At 49.9% G+C, this 13,359-nt stretch overlaps 22 non-coding genes and 2 pseudogenes across 22 annotated transcripts; all 24 read right to left on the bottom strand.

Moving 5' to 3' along the window:
* Positions 1 to 226: 226 nt before the first annotated feature.
* Positions 227 to 389, bottom strand: LOC134996405 (U1 spliceosomal RNA). The gene has a single exon (XR_010199105.1). It is a non-coding gene; the product is annotated as a U1 spliceosomal RNA (small nuclear RNA).
* Positions 390 to 541: 152 nt separating this feature from the next.
* LOC134996208 (U1 spliceosomal RNA) lies at positions 542 to 705 on the bottom strand. The gene has a single exon (XR_010198913.1). It is a non-coding gene; the product is annotated as a U1 spliceosomal RNA (small nuclear RNA).
* A 674-nt stretch (positions 706 to 1,379) lies between these two features.
* On the bottom strand, positions 1,380 to 1,542 carry LOC134996448 (U1 spliceosomal RNA). Its single transcript, XR_010199138.1, has one exon. It is a non-coding gene; the product is annotated as a U1 spliceosomal RNA (small nuclear RNA).
* A 152-nt stretch (positions 1,543 to 1,694) lies between these two features.
* LOC134996325 (U1 spliceosomal RNA) lies at positions 1,695 to 1,858 on the bottom strand. The gene has a single exon (XR_010199027.1). It is a non-coding gene; the product is annotated as a U1 spliceosomal RNA (small nuclear RNA).
* Positions 1,859 to 2,532: 674 nt separating this feature from the next.
* LOC134996377 (U1 spliceosomal RNA) lies at positions 2,533 to 2,695 on the bottom strand. The gene has a single exon (XR_010199077.1). It is a non-coding gene; the product is annotated as a U1 spliceosomal RNA (small nuclear RNA).
* Positions 2,696 to 2,847: 152 nt separating this feature from the next.
* LOC134996293 (U1 spliceosomal RNA) lies at positions 2,848 to 3,011 on the bottom strand. The gene has a single exon (XR_010198996.1). It is a non-coding gene; the product is annotated as a U1 spliceosomal RNA (small nuclear RNA).
* Positions 3,012 to 3,685: 674 nt separating this feature from the next.
* Positions 3,686 to 3,848, bottom strand: LOC134996450 (U1 spliceosomal RNA). The gene has a single exon (XR_010199140.1). It is a non-coding gene; the product is annotated as a U1 spliceosomal RNA (small nuclear RNA).
* Positions 3,849 to 4,000: 152 nt separating this feature from the next.
* On the bottom strand, positions 4,001 to 4,164 carry LOC134996337 (U1 spliceosomal RNA). Its single transcript, XR_010199038.1, has one exon. It is a non-coding gene; the product is annotated as a U1 spliceosomal RNA (small nuclear RNA).
* A 670-nt stretch (positions 4,165 to 4,834) lies between these two features.
* On the bottom strand, positions 4,835 to 4,997 carry LOC134995923 (U1 spliceosomal RNA). Its single transcript, XR_010198636.1, has one exon. It is a non-coding gene; the product is annotated as a U1 spliceosomal RNA (small nuclear RNA).
* Positions 4,998 to 5,149: 152 nt separating this feature from the next.
* On the bottom strand, positions 5,150 to 5,313 carry LOC134996109 (U1 spliceosomal RNA). The gene has a single exon (XR_010198816.1). It is a non-coding gene; the product is annotated as a U1 spliceosomal RNA (small nuclear RNA).
* Positions 5,314 to 5,984: 671 nt separating this feature from the next.
* LOC134996464 (U1 spliceosomal RNA) lies at positions 5,985 to 6,148 on the bottom strand. The gene has a single exon (XR_010199154.1). It is a non-coding gene; the product is annotated as a U1 spliceosomal RNA (small nuclear RNA).
* Positions 6,149 to 6,300: 152 nt separating this feature from the next.
* Positions 6,301 to 6,464, bottom strand: LOC134996368 (U1 spliceosomal RNA). Its single transcript, XR_010199068.1, has one exon. It is a non-coding gene; the product is annotated as a U1 spliceosomal RNA (small nuclear RNA).
* A 694-nt stretch (positions 6,465 to 7,158) lies between these two features.
* On the bottom strand, positions 7,159 to 7,300 carry LOC134996518 (U1 spliceosomal RNA; annotated as a pseudogene).
* Positions 7,301 to 7,452: 152 nt separating this feature from the next.
* On the bottom strand, positions 7,453 to 7,616 carry LOC134995972 (U1 spliceosomal RNA). The gene has a single exon (XR_010198682.1). It is a non-coding gene; the product is annotated as a U1 spliceosomal RNA (small nuclear RNA).
* Positions 7,617 to 8,287: 671 nt separating this feature from the next.
* On the bottom strand, positions 8,288 to 8,451 carry LOC134996465 (U1 spliceosomal RNA). Its single transcript, XR_010199155.1, has one exon. It is a non-coding gene; the product is annotated as a U1 spliceosomal RNA (small nuclear RNA).
* Positions 8,452 to 8,603: 152 nt separating this feature from the next.
* Positions 8,604 to 8,767, bottom strand: LOC134996379 (U1 spliceosomal RNA). Its single transcript, XR_010199079.1, has one exon. It is a non-coding gene; the product is annotated as a U1 spliceosomal RNA (small nuclear RNA).
* Positions 8,768 to 9,461: 694 nt separating this feature from the next.
* Positions 9,462 to 9,603, bottom strand: LOC134996519 (U1 spliceosomal RNA; annotated as a pseudogene).
* Positions 9,604 to 9,755: 152 nt separating this feature from the next.
* On the bottom strand, positions 9,756 to 9,919 carry LOC134995983 (U1 spliceosomal RNA). The gene has a single exon (XR_010198693.1). It is a non-coding gene; the product is annotated as a U1 spliceosomal RNA (small nuclear RNA).
* Positions 9,920 to 10,590: 671 nt separating this feature from the next.
* On the bottom strand, positions 10,591 to 10,753 carry LOC134996508 (U1 spliceosomal RNA). The gene has a single exon (XR_010199198.1). It is a non-coding gene; the product is annotated as a U1 spliceosomal RNA (small nuclear RNA).
* Positions 10,754 to 10,905: 152 nt separating this feature from the next.
* LOC134996213 (U1 spliceosomal RNA) lies at positions 10,906 to 11,069 on the bottom strand. Its single transcript, XR_010198919.1, has one exon. It is a non-coding gene; the product is annotated as a U1 spliceosomal RNA (small nuclear RNA).
* A 615-nt stretch (positions 11,070 to 11,684) lies between these two features.
* On the bottom strand, positions 11,685 to 11,847 carry LOC134996559 (U1 spliceosomal RNA). The gene has a single exon (XR_010199232.1). It is a non-coding gene; the product is annotated as a U1 spliceosomal RNA (small nuclear RNA).
* Positions 11,848 to 11,999: 152 nt separating this feature from the next.
* On the bottom strand, positions 12,000 to 12,163 carry LOC134996318 (U1 spliceosomal RNA). Its single transcript, XR_010199020.1, has one exon. It is a non-coding gene; the product is annotated as a U1 spliceosomal RNA (small nuclear RNA).
* Positions 12,164 to 12,835: 672 nt separating this feature from the next.
* Positions 12,836 to 12,998, bottom strand: LOC134996544 (U1 spliceosomal RNA). Its single transcript, XR_010199219.1, has one exon. It is a non-coding gene; the product is annotated as a U1 spliceosomal RNA (small nuclear RNA).
* Positions 12,999 to 13,150: 152 nt separating this feature from the next.
* LOC134996133 (U1 spliceosomal RNA) lies at positions 13,151 to 13,314 on the bottom strand. Its single transcript, XR_010198840.1, has one exon. It is a non-coding gene; the product is annotated as a U1 spliceosomal RNA (small nuclear RNA).
* Between the last annotated feature and the right edge of the window lie 45 nt (positions 13,315 to 13,359).

The following is a 13,359-nucleotide window of genomic DNA, read 5'->3' on the forward strand; positions in this document are numbered from 1 at the left end:
CAGCAGCTGGGCACTGTAACAGCTCCAGAGCTGCTCTGTAAGGCAAGTAAAAGGGTGTGGGCCCTGCAGCACTACCTGTAGTTCGCATTGTGCGTTGGAAGGCACAAAGTAAGCAGAGAGGAGGAGAAGTCAGGATAGTGCGCAAGGGCATAGAAGGGAGCGGCTCAAGAAAAGAGAAGTGGAAACAGACAGCAAACTAGGCTGGAGAGAGACCTGAGACAAAGAGATCTGAATTATACGAGAGCCGACCAGGGGAAACACAAATTATGCAGTCAAGTTTCCCACATTTGGGGAAATCGCAGGAGCAGCACACCCAGAGTGCAATGGGTGAGCCTTGCCCTGGGAGAAGCACCTTCATGATCATAGTATCTCACCTGGCAGGTAAGTAGGATTTGGGCTAGAGCTGGGGAGGGTCGCTGCTCGGGTACCCCCCTGTCAAGTGAAGGAGATCCAACTGAGGCAGCACAAGGGAACTCTCGAAAGAAGAACAAGGCTAGAGTAAAATATGAGACAAAGAAATCTGACTTTTACCAGAGCTGACCAGAGGAAAGCACAAACACAGTCCCCCACTACCACAAATAATGCAGTCAAGTTTCCCACATTTGGGGAAATCACAGGGGTCAGCATACCCAAAATGCAATGAATGAACCTCACCCTGAGAGAACAATCTTCATGACCATGGTATCTCCTATGCAAAATAAGTATGATTTGGAATAGGGCTGGGGAGGGCCGCTGCTCATGCACATCTCTGTCAAGTAAAGGAGATTCAACTGAGGCAGCACAAGGGAACTCTCATCTGGGGACAACAACTGCAGGGAGAACACATATTTTTAGATGAACATGGGAGGGCAGAAGGCTGCCTAATACTGAAGCACCCCCAAACAACAAACCAAATGCAACAACTAGTGCAAGCATTCCTGGGGGAAGTTCTGCAGAAGACGGATTTGCATACGGTGATGTCATCCAAGCAGTTGGTCAAAGTTGGCTTCAACCCTCATCTGCATATGAAAAGAGAAAAGGGGCGTGCAGGGCATGGCGGCCTTTTGCGGTGCTTGGGTGACCCCTAGTTCGCATTAAACACCTCCACCCTCCTTTGGTGTGGGGCTCATGTTGGCCATGCCCCATCCCCTGAAGCATTCAAGCAGATTTCTTGCAGCAGCTGGGCACTGTAACAGCTCCAGAGCTGCTCTGTAAGGCAAGTAAAAGGGTGTGGGCCCTGCAGCACTACCTGTAGTTTGCATTGTACATTGGAAGGCACAAAGTAAGCAGACGGGAGGAGAAGTCAGGATAGTGCACAAGGGTATAGAAGGAAGCGGCTGAAGAAAAGAGAAGTGGAAACAGACAGCAAACTAGGCTGGAGAGAGACCTGAGACAAAGAGATCTGAATTATACGAGAGCCGACCAGGGGAAACACAAATTATGCAGTCAAGTTTCCCACATTTGGGGAAATCGCAGGAGCAGCACACCCAGAGTACAATGGGTGAGCCTTGCCCTGGGAGAAGCACCTTCATGATCATAGTATCTCACCTGGCAGGTAAGTAGGAGTTGGTCTAGAGCTGGGGAGGGTTGCTGCTCGGGTACCCCCCTGTAAAGTGAAGGAGATCCAACTGAGGCAGCACAAGGGAACTCTCGAAAGAAGAACAAGGCTAAAGGAAAATCTGAGACAAAGAAATCTGACTTTTACCAGAGCTGACCAGAAGAAATCACAAACACAGCCTCCCACTACCACAAATAATGCAGTCAAGTTTCCCACATTTGGGGAAATCACAGGGGTCAGCATACCCAAAATGCAATGAATGAACCTCACCCTGGGAGAAAAATCTTCATGACCATGGTATCTCCTATGCAAAATAAGTATGATTTGGAATAGGGCTGGGGAGGGCCGCTGCTCATGCACATCTCTATCAAGTAAAGGAGATTCAACTGAGGCAGCACAAGGGAACTCTCATCTGGGGACAACAACTGCAGGGAGAACATATATTTTCAGATGAACATGGGAGGGCAGAAGGCTGCCTAATACTGAAGCACCCCCAAACAACAAACCAAATGCAACAACTAGTGCAAGCATTCCTGGGGGAAGGCCTGCCGCAGATGGATTTGCATATGGTGATGTCATCCAAGCAGTGGGTCAAAGTTGGCTTCAACCCTCGTCTGCATATGAAAAGAGAAAAGGGGCGTGCAGGGCATGGTGGCCTTTTGCGGCGCTTGGCTGACCCCTAGTTTGCATTAAACACCTCCAACCTCCTTTGGTGTGGGGCTCATGTTGGCTATGCCCCAGCCCCTGAAGCATTCAAGCTGATTTCTTGCAGCAGCTGGGCACTGTAACAGCTCCAGAGCTGCTCTGTAAGGCAAGTAAAAGGGTGTGGGCCCTGCAGCACTACCTGTAGTTCGCATTGTGCGTTGGAAGGCACAAAGTAAGCAGACAGGAGGAGAAGTCAGGATAGTGCGCAAGGGCATAGAAGGGAGCGGCTCAAGAAAAGAGAAGTGGAAACAGACAGCAAACTAGGCTGGAGAGAGACCTGAGACAAAGAGATCTGAATTATACGAGAGCCGACCAGGGGAAACACAAATTATGCAGTCAAGTTTCCCACATTTGGGGAAATCGCAGGGGCAGCACACCCAGAGTGCAATGGGTGAGCCTTGCCCTGGGAGAAGCACCTTCATGATCATAGTATCTCACCTGGCAGGTAAGTAGGAGTTGGGCTAGAGCTGGGGAGGGTCTCTGCTCGGGCACCCCCCTGTCAAGTGAAGGAGATCCAACTGAGGCAGCACAAGGGAACTCTCGAAAGAAGAACAAGGCTAGAGGAAGATCTGAAACAAAGAAATCTGACTTTTACCAGAGCTGACCAGAGGAAAACACAAACACAGTCCCCCACTACCACAAATAAAGCAGTCAAGTTTCCCACATTTGGGGAAATCACAGGGGTCAGCATACCCAGAATGCAATGAATGAACCTCACCCTGGGAGAATAATCTTCATGACCATGGTATCTCCTATGCAAAATAAGTATGATTTGGGATAGAGCTGGGGAGGGCCGCTGCTCAGGCACATCTCTGTCAAGTTAAGGAGATTCAACTGAGGCAGCACAAGGGAACTCTCATCTGGGGACAACAACTGCAGGGAGAACACATATTTTCAGATGAACATGGGAGGGCAGAAGACTGCCTAATACTGAAGCACCCCCAAACAACAAACCAAATGCAACAACTAGTGCAAGCATTCCTGGGGGAAGGCCTGCCGCAGATGGATTTGCATATGGTGATGTCATCCAAGCAGTGGGTCAAAGTTGGCTTCAACCCTCGTCTGCATATGAAAACAGAAAAGGGGCGTGCAGGGCATGGTGGCCTTTTGCGGCGCTTGTCTGACCCCTTGTTTGCATTAAACACCTCCACCCTCCTTCGGTGTGGGGCTCATGTTGGCTATGCCCCAGCCCCTGAAGCATTCAAGCTGATTTCTTGCAGGAGCTGGGCACTGTAACAGCTCCAGAGCTGCTCTGTAAGGCAAGTAAAAGGGTGTGGGCCCTGCAGCACTACCTGTAGTTTGCATTGTGCATTGGAAGGCACAAAGTAAGCAGACGGGAGGAGAAGTCAGGATAGTGCACAAGGGTATAGAAGGGAGCGGCTGAAGAAAAGAGAAGTGGAAACAGACAGCAAACTAGGCTGGAGAGAGACCTGAGACAAAGAGATCTGAATTATACGAGAGCCGACCAGGGGAAACACAAATTATGCAGTCAAGTTTCCCACATTTGGGGAAATCGCAGGAGCAGCACACCCAGAGTACAATGGGTGAGCCTTGCCCTGGGAGAAGCACCTTCATGATCATAGTATCTCACCTGGCAGGTAAGTAGGAGTTGGGCTAGAGCTGGGGAGGGTCGCTGCTCGTGTACCCCCCTGTAAAGTGAAGGAGATCAAACTGAGGCAGCACAAGGGAACTCTCGAAAGAAGAACAAGGCTAAAGGAAAATCTGAGACAAAGAAATCTGACTTTTACCAGAGCTGACCAGAGGAAAGCACAAACACAGTCTCCCACTACCACAAATAATGCAGTCAAGTTTCCCACATTTGGGGAAATCACAGCGGTCAGCATACCCAAAATGCAATGAATGAACCTCACCCTGGGAGAAAAATCTTCATGACCATGGTATCTCCTATGCAAAATAAGTATGATTTGGAATAGGGCTGGGGAGGGCCGCTGCTCATGCACATCTCTGTCAAGTAAAGGAGATTCAACTGAGGCAGCACAAGGGAACTCTCATCTTGGGACAACAACTGCAGGGAGAACATATATTTTCAGATGAACATGGGAGGGCAGAAGGCTGCCTAATACTGAAGCACCCCCAAACAACAAACCAAATGCAACAACTAGTGCAAGCATTCCTGGGGGAAGGCCTGCCACAGATGGATTTGCATATGGTGATGTCATCCAAGCAGTGGGTCAAAGTTGGCTTCAACCCTCGTCTGCATATGAAAATAAAAAAGGGGTGTGCAGGGCATGGCGGCCTTTTGCGGCGCTTGGATGACCCCTAGTTCGCATTAAACACCTCCACCCTCCTTCGGTGTGGGGCTCATGTTGGCTATGCCCCAGCCCCTGAAGCATTCAAGCTGATTTCTTGCAGCAGCTGGGCACTGTAACAGCTCCAGAGCTGCTCTGTAAAGCAAGTAAAAGGGTGTGGGCCCTGCAGCACTACCTGTAGTTTGCATTGTGCGTTGGAAGGCACAAAGTAAGCAGACGGGGAAGTCAGGATAGTGCACAAGGGCATAGAAGGGAGCGGCTCAAGAAAAGAGAAGTGGAAACAGACAGCAAACTAGGCTGGAGAGAGACCTGAGACAAAGAGATCTGAATTATACGAGAGCCGACCAGAGGAAACACAAATTATGTAATCAAGTGTCCCACATTTGGGGAAATCTTAGGAGAAGCACACCCAGAGTGCATTGGGTGAGCCTTGCCCTGGGAGAAGCACCTTCCTGATCATAGTATCTCACCTGGCAGGTAAGTAGGAGTTAGGCTAGAGCTGGGGAGGGTCGCTGTTCGGGCACCCCCCTGCCAAGTGAAGGAGATCCATCTGAGGCAGCACAAGGAAACTCTCGAAAAAAGAACAAGGCTAGAGGAAGATCTGAGACAAAGAAATCTGACTTTTACCAGAGCTGACCAGAGGAAAGCACAAACACAGTCCCCCACTACCACAAATAATGCAGTCGAGTTTCCCACATTTGGGGAAATCACAGGGGTCAGCATACCCAGAATGCAATGAATGAACCTCACCCTGGGAGAACAATCTTCATGATAATGGTATCTCCTATGCAAAATAAGTATGATTTGGGATAGGGCTGGGGAGGGCCGCTGCTCAGGCACATCTCTGTCAAGTAAAGGAGATTCAACTGAGGCAGCACAAGGGAACTCTCATCTGGGGACAACAACAGCAGGGAGAACACATATTTTCAGATGAAAATGGGAGAGCAGAAGGCTGCCTAATACTGAAGCACCCCCAAACAACAAACCAAATGCAACAACTAGTACAAGCATTCCTGGGAAAAGGTCTGCAGAAGACGGATTTGCATACGGTGATGTCATCCAAGCAGTGGGCCAAGGTTGGCTGGAACCCTCATCTGCATATGAAAAGAGAAAAGGGTTATGCAGGGCATGGCGGCCTTTTGCGGTGCTTGGATGACCCTTAGTTCGCATTAAACACCTCCACCCTCCGTCGGTGTGGGGCTCATGTTGGCTATGCCCCAGCCCCTGAAGCATTCAAGCTGATTTCTTGCAGCAGCTGGGCACTGTAACAGCTCCAGAGCTGCTCTGTAAGGCAAGTAAAAGGGTGTTGGCCCTGCAGCACTACCTGTAGTTTGCATTGTGCGTTGGAAGGCACAAAGTAAGCAGACAGGAGAAGTCAGGAGAGTGCACAAGGGCATAGAAGGCAGGGGCTCAAGAAAAGAGAAGTGGAAACAGACAGCAAACTAGGCTAAAGAGAGACCTGAGACAAAGAGATCTGAATTATACGAGTAGCCGACCAGAGGAAACACAAATTATGCAATCAAGTGTCCCACATTTGGGGAAATCGTAGGAGCAGCACACCCAGAGTGCAATGGGTGAGCCTTGCCCTGGGAGAAGCACCTTCCTGATCATAGTATCTCACCTGGCAGGTAAGTAGGAGTTGGGCTTGAGCTGGGGAGGGTCGCTGCTCGGGCACCCCCCTGTCAAGTGAAGGAGATCCAACTGAGGCAGCACAAGGAAACTCTCAAAAAGAGAACAAGGCTAGAGGAAGATCTGAGACAAAGAAATCTGACTTTTACCAGAGCTGACCAGAGGAAAGCACAAACACAGTCCCCCACTACCACAAATAATGCAGTCGAGTTTCCCACATTTGGGGAAATCACAGGGGTCAGCATACCCAGAATGCAATGAATGAACCTCACCCTGGGAGAACAATCTTCATGACCATGGTATCTCCTATGCAAAATAAGTATGATTTGGGATAGGGCTGGGGAGGGCCGCTGCTCAGGCACATCTCTGTCAAGTAAAGGAGATTCAACTGAGGCAGCACAAGGGAACTCTCATCTGGGGACAACAACTGCAGGGAGAACACATATTTTCAGATGAACATGGGAGAGCAGAAGGCTGCCTAATACTGAAGCACCCCAAACAACAAACCAAATGCAACAAATAGTACAAGCATTCCTGGGGGAAGGTCTGCAGAAGACGGATTTGCATACGGTGATGTCATCCAAGCAGTGGGCCAAAGTTGGCTGGAACCCTCATCTGCATATGAAAAGAGAAAAGGGGTATGCAGGGCATGGCGGCCTTTTGCGGCGCTTGGATGACCCTTAGTTCGCATTAAACACCTCCACCCTCCGTCGGTGTGGGGCTCATGTTGGCTATGCCCCAGCCCCTGAAGCATTCAAGCTGATTTCTTGCAGCAGCTGGGCACTGTAACAGCTCCAGAGCTGCTCTGAAAGGCAAGTAAAAGGGTGTGGGCCCTGCAGCACTACCTGTAGTTTGCATTGTGCGTTGGAAGGCACAAAGTAAGCAGACAGGAGGAGAAGTCAAGAGAGTCCACAAGGGTATAGAAGGGAGGGGCTCAAGAAAAAAGAAGTGGAAACAGACAGCAAACTAGGCTGGAGAGAGACCTGAGACAAAGAGATCTGAATTATATGAGAGCCGACCAGGGGAAACACAAATTATGCAGTCAAGTTTCCCACATTTGGGGAAATCGCAGGGGCAGCACACCCAGAGTGCAATGGGTGAGCCTTGCCCTGGGAGAAGCACCTACATGATCATAGTATCTCACCTGGCAGGTAAGTAGGAGTTGGGCTAGAGCTGGGGAGGGTCGCTGCTCGGGCACCCCCCTGTCAAGTGAAGGAGATCCAACTGAGGCAACACAAGGGAACTCTCGAAAGAAGAACAAGGCTAGAGGAAGATCTGAGACAAAGAAATCTGACTTTTACCAGAGCTGACCAGAGGAAAGCACAAACACAGTCCCCCACTACCACAAATAATGCAGTTGAGTTTCCCACATTTGGGGAAATCACAGGGGTCAGCATACCCAGAATGCAATGAATGAACCTAACCCTGGGAGAACAATCTTCATGACCATGGTATCTCCTATGCAAAATAAGTATGATTTGGGATAGGGCTGGGGAGGGCCGCTGCTCAGGCACATCTCTGTCAAGTAAAGGAGATTCAACTGAGGCAGCACAAGGGAACTCTCATCTGGGGACAACAACTGCAGGGAGAACACATATTTTCAGATGAACATGGGAGGGCAGAAGGCTGCCTAATACTGAAGCACCCCCAAACAACAAACCAAATGCAACAACTAGTAAAAGCATTCCTGGGAGAAGGTCTGCAGAAGACGGATTTGCATACGGTGATGTCATCCAAGCAGTGGGCCAAAGTTGGCTGGAACCCTCATCTGCATATGCAAAGAAAAAAGGGTTATGCAGGGCATGGCGGCCTTTTGCGGTGCTTGGATGACCCCTAGTTCGCATTAAACACCTCCATTCTCCTTCGGTGTGGGGCTCATGTTGGCTATGCCCCAGCCCCTGAAGTATTCAAGCTGATTTCTTGCAGCAGCTGGGCACTGTAACAGCTCCAGAGCTGCTCTGTAAGGCAAGTAAAAGGGTGTGGGCCCTGCAGCACTACCTGTAGTTCGCATTGTGCGTTGGAAGGCACAAAGTAAGCAGACAGGAGAAGTCAGGAGAGTGCACAAGGGCATAGAAGGCAGGGGCTCAAGAAAAGAGAAGTGGAAACAGACAGCAAACTAGGCTAAAGAGAGACCTGAGACAAAGAGATCTGAATTATACGAGTAGCCGACCAGAGGAAACACAAATTATGCAATCAAGTGTCCCACATTTGGGGAAATCGTAGGAGCAGCACACCCAGAGTGCAATGGGTGAGCCTTGCCCTGGGAGAAGCACCTTCCTGATCATAGTATCTCACCTGGCAGGTAAGTAGGAGTTGGGCTTGAGCTGGGGAGGGTCGCTGCTCGGGCACCCCCCTGTCAAGTGAAGGAGATCCAACTGAGGCAGCACAAGGAAACTCTCAAAAAGAGAACAAGGCTAGAGGAAGATCTGAGACAAAGAAATCTGACTTTTACCAGAGCTGACCAGAGGAAAGCACAAACACAGTCCCCCACTACCACAAATAATGCAGTCGAGTTTCCCACATTTGGGGAAATCACAGGGGTCAGCATACCCAGAATGCAATGAATGAACCTCACCCTGGGAGAACAATCTTCATGACCATGGTATCTCCTATGCAAAATAAGTATGATTTGGGATAGGGCTGGGGAGGGCCGCTGCTCAGGCACATCTCTGTCAAGTAAAGGAGATTCAACTGAGGCAGCACAAGGGAACTCTCATCTGGGGACAACAACTGCAGGGAGAACACATATTTTCAGATGAACATGGGAGAGCAGAAGGCTGCCTAATACTGAAGCACCCCAAACAACAAACCAAATGCAACAAATAGTACAAGCATTCCTGGGGGAAGGTCTGCAGAAGACGGATTTGCATACGGTGATGTCATCCAAGCAGTGGGCCAAAGTTGGCTGGAACCCTCATCTGCATATGAAAAGAGAAAAGGGGTATGCAGGGCATGGCGGCCTTTTGCGGCGCTTGGATGACCCTTAGTTCGCATTAAACACCTCCACCCTCCGTCGGTGTGGGGCTCATGTTGGCTATGCCCCAGCCCCTGAAGCATTCAAGCTGATTTCTTGCAGCAGCTGGGCACTGTAACAGCTCCAGAGCTGCTCTGAAAGGCAAGTAAAAGGGTGTGGGCCCTGCAGCACTACCTGTAGTTTGCATTGTGCGTTGGAAGGCACAAAGTAAGCAGACAGGAGGAGAAGTCAAGAGAGTCCACAAGGGTATAGAAGGGAGGGGCTCAAGAAAAAAGAAGTGGAAACAGACAGCAAACTAGGCTGGAGAGAGACCTGAGACAAAGAGATCTGAATTATATGAGAGCCGACCAGGGGAAACACAAATTATGCAGTCAAGTTTCCCACATTTGGGGAAATCGCAGGGGCAGCACACCCAGAGTGCAATGGGTGAGCCTTGCCCTGGGAGAAGCACCTACATGATCATAGTATCTCACCTGGCAGGTAAGTAGGAGTTGGGCTAGAGCTGGGGAGGGTCGCTGCTCGGGCACCCCCCTGTCAAGTGAAGGAGATCCAACTGAGGCAACACAAGGGAACTCTCGAAAGAAGAACAAGGCTAGAGGAAGATCTGAGACAAAGAAATCTGACTTTTACCAGAGCTGACCAGAGGAAAGCACAAACACAGTCCCCCACTACCACAAATAATGCAGTTGAGTTTCCCACATTTGGGGAAATCACAGGGGTCAGCATACCCAGAATGCAATGAATGAACCTAACCCTGGGAGAACAATCTTCATGACCATGGTATCTCCTATGCAAAATAAGTATGATTTGGGATAGGGCTGGGGAGGGCCGCTGCTCAGGCACATCTCTGTCAAGTAAAGGAGATTCAACTGAGGCAGCACAAGGGAACTCTCATCTGGGGACAACAACTGCAGGGAGAACACATATTTTCAGATGAACATGGGAGGGCAGAAGGCTGCCTAATACTGAAGCACCCCCAAACAACAAACCAAATGCAACAACTAGTGCAAGCATTCCTGGGGGAAGGCCTGCAGCAGATGGATTTGCATATGGTGATGCCATCCAAGCAGTGGGTCAAAGTTGGCTTCAACCCTCGTCTGCATATGAAAAGAGAAAAGGGGCGTGCAGGGCATGGCGGCCTTTTGCGGCGCTTGGATGACCCCTAGTTCGCATTACACACCTCCACCCTCCTTCGGTGTGGGGCTCATGTTGGCTATGCCCCAGCCCCTGAAGCATTCAAGCTGATTTCTTGCAGCAGCTGGGCACTGTAACTGCTCCAGAGCTGCTCTGTAAGGCAAGTAAAAGGGTGTGGGCCCTGCAGCACTACCTGTAGTTTGCATTGTGCGTTGGAAGGCACGAAGTAAGCAGACGGGAGAAGTCAGGATAGTGCGCAAGAGCATAGAAGGGAGCGGCTCAAGAAAAGAGAAGTGGAAACAGACAGCAAACTAGGCTGGAGAGAGACCTGAGACAAAGAGATCTGAATTATACGAGAGATGACCAAGGGAAACACAAATTATGCAGTCAAGTTTCCCACATTTGGGGAAATCGCAGGGGCAGCACAACCAGAGTGCAATGGGTGAGCCTTGCCCTGGGAGAAGCACCTTCATGATCATAGTATCTCACCTGGCAGGTAAGTAGGAGTTGGGCTAGAGCTGGGGAGGGTCACTGCTCGGGCACCCCCCTCTCAAGTGAAAGAGATCCAACTGAGGCAGCACAAGGGAACTCTCGAAAGAAGAACAAGGCTAGAGGAAGATCTGATATAAAGAAATCTGATTTTTACCAGAGCTGACCAGAGGAAAGCACAAACACAGTCCCCCACTACCACAAATAATGCAGTCGAGTTTCCCACATTTGGGGAAATCACAGGGGTCAGCATACCCAAAATGCAATGAATGAACCTCACCCTCGGAGAACAATCTTCATGAAAATGGTATCTCCTATGCAAAATAAGTATGATTTGGGATAGGGCTGGGGAGGGCCGCTGCTCAGGCACATCTCTGTCAAGTAATGGAGATTCAACTGAGGCAGCACAAGGGAACTCCCATCTGGGGACAACAACTGCAGGGAGAACACATATTTTCAGATGAACATGGGAGGGCAGAAGGCTGCCTAATACTGAAGCACCCCCAAACAACAAACCAAATGCAACAACTAGTACAAGCATTCCTGGGGGAAGTTCTGCAGAAGACGGATTTGCATACGGTGATGTCATCCAAGCAGTGGGCCAAAGTTGGCTGGAACCCTCATCTGCATATGAAAAGAGAAAAGGGGTATGCAGGGCATGGCGGCCTTTTGCGGCGCTTGGATGACCCTTAGTTCACATTAAACACCCCCACCCTCCTTCGGTGTGGGGCTCATGTTTGCTATGCCCCAGCCCCTGAAGCATTCAAGCTGATTTCTTGCAGCAGCTGGGCACTGTAACAGCTCCAGAGCTGCTCTGTACGGCAAGTAAAAGGGTGTGGGCCCTGCAGCACTACCTGTAGTTTGCATTGTGCATTGGAAGGCACTTAAGAAAAGAGAAGTGGAAACAGACAGCAAACTAGGCTGGAGAGAGACCTGAGACAAAGAGATCTGAATTATACGAGAGCCGACCAGGGGAAACACAAATTATGCAGTCAAGTTTCCCACATTTGGGGAAATCGCAGGAGCAGCACACCCAGAGTGCAATGGGTGAGCATTGCCCTGGGAGAAGCACCTACGTGATCATAGTATCTCACCTGGCAGGTAAGTAGGAGTTGGGCTAGAGCTGGGGAGGGTCGCTGCTCGGGTACCCCCCTGTCAAGTGAAGGAGATCCAACTGAGGCAGCACAAGGGAATTCTCGAAAGAAGAACAAGGCTAGAGGAAGATCTGAGACAAAGAAATCTGACTTTTACCAGAGCTGACCAGAGGAAAACACAAACACAGTCCCCCACTACCACAAATAATGCTGTCGAGTTTCCCACATTTGGGGAAATCACAGGGGTCAGCATACCCAGAATGCAATGAATAAACCTCACACTGGGAGAATAATCTTCATGACCATGGTATCTCCTATGCAAAATAAGTATGATTTGGGATAGGGCTGGGGAGGGCCGCTGCTCAGGCACATCTCTTTCAAGTAAAGGAGATTCAACTGAGGCAGCATAAGGGAACTCTCATCTGGGGACAACAACTGCAGGGAGAACACATATTTTCAGATGAACATGGGAGGGCAGAAGGCTGCCTAATACTGAAGCACCCCCAAACAACAAACCAAATGCAACAACTAGTGCAAGCATTCCTGGGGGAAGGCCTGCAGCAGATGGATTTGCATATGGTGATGTCATCCAAAGCAGTGGGTCAAAGTTGGCTTCAACCCTCGTCTGCATATGAAAAGAGAAAAGGGGCGTGCAGGGCATGGCGGCCTTTTGCGGCGCTTGGATGACCCCTAGTTCGCATTAAACACCTCCACCCTCCTTCGGTGTGGGGCTCATGTTGGCTATGCCCCAGCCCCTGAAGCATTCAAGCTGATTTCTTGCAGTAGATGGGCACTGTAACTGCTCCAGAGCTGCTCTGTACGGCAAGTAAAAGGGTGTGGGCCCTGCAGCACTACCTGTAGTTTGCATTGTGCATTGGAAGGCACAAAGTAAGCAGACGGGAGAAGTAAGGATAGTGCGCAAGGCCATAGAATGGAGCGGCTTAAGAAAAGAGAAGTGGAAACAGACAGCAAACTAGGCTGGAGAGAGACCTGAGACAAAGAGATCTGAATTATACGAGAGCCGACCAGGGGAAACACAAATTATGCAGTCAAGTTTCCCACATTTGGGGAAATCGCAGGGGCAGCACATCCAGAGTGCAATGGGTGAGCCTTGCCCTGGGAGAAGCACCTTCATGATTATAGTATCTCACCTGGCAGGTAAGTAGAAGTTGGGCTAGAGCTGGGGAGAGTCGCTGCACGGGCACCCCCCTGTCAAGTGAAGGAGATCCAACTGAGGCAGCACAAGGGAACTCTCGAAAGAAGAACAAGGCTAGAGGAAGATCTGAAACAAAGAAATCTGACTTTTACCAGAGCTGACCAGAGGAAAGCACAAACACAGTCCCCCACTACCACAAATAATGCAGTTGAGTTTCCCACATTTGGGGAAATCACAGGGGTCAGCATACCCAGAATGCAATGAATGAACCTCACCCTGGGAGAACAATCTTCAAGACCATGGTCTCTCCTATGCAAAATAAGTATGATTTGGGATAGGGCTGGGGAGGGCCGCTGCTCAGGCACATCTCT

This window comes from Pseudophryne corroboree, unplaced genomic scaffold (genome assembly GCF_028390025.1).
Source record: "Pseudophryne corroboree isolate aPseCor3 unplaced genomic scaffold, aPseCor3.hap2 scaffold_142, whole genome shotgun sequence".
Lineage (NCBI taxonomy): Eukaryota > Metazoa > Chordata > Amphibia > Anura > Myobatrachidae > Pseudophryne > Pseudophryne corroboree.